The 5,128-nt window shown below is 41.1% G+C and overlaps 1 protein-coding gene across 3 annotated transcripts in view; it reads right to left on the reverse strand.

The window, feature by feature from the left end:
* Taf3 (TATA-box binding protein associated factor 3) overlaps positions 1-5,128 on the reverse strand; it is a 164,878-nt gene that overhangs the window by 109,190 nt on the left and 50,560 nt on the right. The window contains exons 1-2 of one of the 3 annotated variants that reach the window (XM_031359431.1): positions 4,820-5,099; positions 1,215-1,352 (exon numbers count right to left, since the gene is read on the reverse strand). The exons of 1 other annotated variant lie outside the window; for it this stretch is intronic. The gene's annotated coding sequence lies outside the window, so the exon portion shown is untranslated. Of the gene's footprint in view, positions 1-1,214; positions 2,640-4,819; positions 5,100-5,128 lie in introns of those variants that run through there. One more of the 3 variants, XM_031359432.1, reaches the window with a different exon arrangement.

The raw sequence follows: 5,128 nt of genomic DNA on the forward strand, positions 1-5,128 counted from the left end.
AAAAAAAAAAAAAAAAAAAAAAAAAAAAAAAAGTGGCATGCTACAAGTTATGTCCAAACACAGTTCAGGAAAAACAAACAAACAAAACAACAACCCACACATACACACAGAAACTGACCAATAGGCAACCAAGCTACCTATGACGGCTCTTTGGAAACACTTCACTGCCATCCTGCAACTTCCCTGCATCTCTGATTGTAAAATAGACTCCATCTGTGGGACAGTAATCCAGGCATTCACTGTCTCATATGCTCTGCAAATCCCTATTCGCTGCAGCTGTCACTCAAGCAGGGTTTGTACACCACTGGCAGCTGTAACCACCATTCACTCTCCACTGTCACTAACAGTGACATGATTTAGGAATCATGATATGAGAACTTAGATGAAGGCATCTATGTCCAGCACATACTCATTCACCAAACCTCTGTGCTTTAAGTTACGATGGTGCCTCCCTAAGGCCTTTCAAAGATACTTTACTATCCTAAGGACCCAATCTCATACACTCATTTTTGCTTTCTTGACCACAGTATGAGGTATCTGGGCCAGTTAGCCTCTAAGATCCTATTCAGAGACCCAGTGTCTAAGAAGGCAAGGCCTGCTGTGGGGGTATAGGTATGCCTAGCAGTAAAGATGAAATCAAATACACTGAGTTCAGCATTTCTATAGAAAGCAGGTCTGTGTGCCATGGCACAGATTAACTAAGATAGCTCCCAAAATTTATAACAACAACAAAACAAACAAACAAAACCCCCACACAGACTCTTACATTTCTAACTACTTTTCTGTAATCTAGATAAATAGTGACTCATGCAGGGAAGCCATTATGTTTGAAAGCTTACAGACAAATCAGAGCTGTGTGGTTTGCAATGTCAAGCAGAGGTACAAGCCCAGTCAATCAATCCCTGTTGGATGGAACTTGTTACTTCTTAGGTTCTACTGTCAAGGACACGCCTCTGCACCCTCAGGAGCAGGCAGTATGAGAACCGAAGCTCACCAGCATCTGATTTAAACAGTCTCTAGTCATTGCTCTGCTCAAGAGCTGTGATATGTAGCTCTGCTTCTGTTTTTATAAGTGGAGTGCAGAGAAGGAAGGCAGTTTTATTCCAAGTCACACAGTGAACTGGATTTTAGGTGGTGGACAGCAAAGACTGTGCCTGTGCAAAGCTCCAGGACAGCACTGTAATACTGTGAAACATAGACTTGAGATAACTCACCTCAGGGCTTCCATCCCATCACTCTGCCAACACAACAGCAACACGATCCCTTAGAATGATTAGCACTACATTTAAATGAACAGTTGCTAATATATCTGATGTTGAGTGCCTCCAGAAACCAAAGATGTCTTGTTCTCTCTGTTTGAAAACATATACAAATATCTATTTGATGTTAAAAACACATTTACTAAGCTCACACTTTATTGTTAAGTTTTGTGTTGAAACTTGCTGTCTATTTTGTATGTTTGGGAGATGAATGTCTATTGTTTAGGTCTTTGCTAATTTAGTTAGATCACACTATTTTACAGCATATAGATCCTTTAAAGAGCATTATGTAATTGTTGATATGTTGACGTAGGGTATTACAGGCAGCTCTTGAAGACACTGAAGTCTATCAAGTCAGGTGGTAGGAAAAGTTAATTAATAAGCAATAATGGTAATTAATTAATAAAGATTGGCTTTTAGGGAAGTTTTTGGTAAAGTGAATACTTTGTAATTAATCTCACTGCTCCTCAATCAGTGATGTAATGGATTTGTAGAAAATGAGGTATGCTAATCAGCAAGGAGTTGATTCTAATGACCTGGGTGGTCAGAATAGATGGTGTTTGGGAAATATATGGATTGGGGACCAGAAGGCATGGGGAGGCACCACTGCTTTGTAGAGAAGTAACTGTGTGAACATGAGTACATGTATGAAGGTCTGCTCTTACAAGACCAATGGCAACAAGAGGACACCTATATACAACCGGAGAGAGTGCAGATGGTGTAAAACCCATGGTCAATGTCTGTCAGCACTGGAGCACTGCTGGGGAGTCCTAGGGTACTGGACAGGATCCCTGTATGGCTTTGGTTGCTCATGACCACTGTCACACCCCAGAGCCTAACCCGTGCTACGGAAATGCACAAGGTGATCATAGTCATTAGAAGACACCTGGCTTCAGGTAGCAAAACTGAGGCAATGAAGGCCATTTCCAGTGAGGTCAGCACTCCCTTGCACAGAAGGCTGAGAGCTGCAATGCTTGGGCTTCATTGTACTAGGGTTATTTACCCCAAATCTATGACTAACAAAGAACTTTTACAAAGGAATTCCGAATGTCTAAGTATACGTTCCACCAAATGTACTACTATCTCAACAACACATGCTGCTTAAGACTTGGACTTATAAAGAGGGTCTCTAAATCAAAAAGCCACAACTGAAAGCAGAAGGGTGAACAGCTGTGCCCATAGGACAGAGAATTAACCTGTATCTGCATTCTCATGCTAAGTCCATAGCTCTATAAGTTTGTTGTTTTCATATTGGTAAAGATCCCTTTATACTAAAGGTGTATTCTCTTAAAGCAAACAAACAAAGGCACAAAGAGAAAATAACTCTTCATTACTTACTATGGACTATATTAGTAAGGTCTTTTCTCTAAACAAAATACAAAAGCCAAAACAAAGCTCTAAACGTGAACACATTAAACTTCTTATGGATCTGCCTGCCTTTGCCTCCTGAATGGTAGGTTTAAAGGAATAAACCACCCTACCAGGTGAATTATACATATTATGCATTTTTTTTTTTTTTTTTTTTTTTTTTTTTTTTTTTTTTTTTTTTTTGAGACAGGGTTTCTCTGTGTAGCCCTGGCTGTCCTGGAACTCACTCTGTAGACCAGGCTGGCCTGGAACTCAGAAATCCGCCTGCCTCTGCCTCCCCAAGTGCTGGGATTAAAGGCATGCGCCACCACTGCCTGGCCTCATATTATGCATTTTTAAGCTTTTCAAATCAGAAAGGTTTCTGTATATCATATGAAATAACCCAAATATCTTACAAGGATAAATCACTGAAATCAATTATAGTCTTATCTAGAAGCTAAAGACCTTTAGACTACAGATAGGATTTAAGACTTTTAGTCAAAATATAATACATAGGGCCTAGCATTGTGGTATACGCCTTTGGTCCCAGCACTGGAGGGTAGGAGTGGGGACATGTGGATTGCTCTTATTTCTAGGCCAGCCTGGTCTACAAAGTGAGTTCCAGAACACCCAAGGCTATAGAAATAGATCCTGTCTTAAAAACAAAACAAAAGGGCCGGGCAGTGGTGGCACACACCTTTAATCCCAGCACCTGGGAGGCAGAGGCAGGAGGATTTCTGAGTTCGAGGCCAGCCTGGTCTACAGAGTGGGTTCCAGGACAGCCAAGGCTACACAGAGAAACCCTTTCTCAAAAAAACAAAAAACAAAAAACAAAAAACAAAAAAAACCCAAAAAAAACCCAAAATCAAAAACAAAAAACCCAACCAAACCAAAACAACCAACCACCAACAAGAACAATAAAAGAAAAAATACACACAAAGCACAGCCATTTACAATTGTGGCTCTTGACAAGTTGGACATACTCAGATGAAGACAGAAAACTGTGGTAACTGCTCCTCCCCAACCAACCATGGTCTAACTGATCATTACTCTGCCACAGGCACAGGTACTGCTGAACCTAGATTCTATCACTGAACTTGACATCTGAGAGATTTTTCTACACTCTGTGCTCCCAAAGATCCGTTTTTAGTGTTATATAAAATTTCACAGCCTTTATTTATTATATTGATAGGATAGGTATTTTAATCAGCTTTTATATCTGAAATTTTATATATTACTCTTTTAAAGGGCTCTCAAAATTTGAGGGTCTTGCCATTGAGTAGTTTAGGCTGGCCTTCAAGTCATAATTCTGGAACCTCAGTCTCTAAAGTGCTTCTGGAATAAGAGCCAAGAAGCCTTACTCAAGCACCACTGCTGTCACTAACAGTTCTGAAATTCTTGCTCACACTATGCATGCCCGCTGAGGTTGTATTTAGCATGCCTTGCAGCATGAAGTCAGAGGCACAGCACCTGTGGCCTCTCATTATGCACACCAGTGGCATGTAGTACTCACTCAAATGCACACAGAAAAACATAGTGATTTTAAAGTACAACGAGTCTACCACAAGGGGAAACATGACACAAGGAGACAGAGACACGAGCTAAACTTCCATCAGATATGGGCTTCTCTCAGCCAGCTGTTTTCAAAATAACACACGAGATTCCGAAGGAGGAGGCATGTGTCATGTGATTAAAGGCCACATTCTCTATTTCTGTCACGAATCGGCTTTGTAGTTCTTGGTCAAGTCCCTTCCTCAAAAGGACTCAGCTGCCATCTCAGCCCTAACAACACATTTTTACCGTGGCACATTACTAAAGGGAAGCATGTGTATTGCTAACGTATTAAAGTAGTACCCCAAGCCCCACTATATTTGACAACATGTTTTGTTCACGGCCCAAGGATTTAGAAATAAACAGGTACCAAAATACTGTAAATGTTTTCCCCCTTTGTGCCTTCAAGAATTGAGCAAGAAATTACAACAATATTTTTTTTAACATTCGCAGACAATTTTAGGCTAAGAAATGGGGCTATCAGACTCAAGTTTTTAAACACTGAGACATTAACTAACTAATAAGTGCAAACACAGTCCATCATGAAAAGAATGGCAAGGCTTCTAAGTATTCCACCTCAACACCCACCAGGTCCACGATCAGTCCCAAAGTTACACACTCAGACTATCTTTTCAGAAACACATAAAATCAGTATTAACTACCTCTGAGGACTGCTACTGTCTCATGTCCTCTACGAGGCTTCAGACTAGACGTGTGGTGAAGTGACAGGAGCAATAGCCACATTATAAAGAAATGAACAACTGGAGGAAGGGAGGCAACAGCAAAAATAGACATCAGGTGTGGGATCGACACTGGAAATGAACGAGCAGACAGCAAGGTGAGCAGTTTGGGGAGGGAACTCCAGAGACTTCCCAAGCCATGATGACAGAGTTATTTAGATTGAAGAGGATAAAGGAGGCAGGCAGATCAGGTCCGAGCGGGCGGGTGAGTGGGCGGGTGAGCGGGTGGGT

Source organism: Mastomys coucha, unplaced genomic scaffold, assembly GCF_008632895.1.
Source record: "Mastomys coucha isolate ucsf_1 unplaced genomic scaffold, UCSF_Mcou_1 pScaffold7, whole genome shotgun sequence".
NCBI classification, from domain to species: domain Eukaryota; kingdom Metazoa; phylum Chordata; class Mammalia; order Rodentia; family Muridae; genus Mastomys; species Mastomys coucha.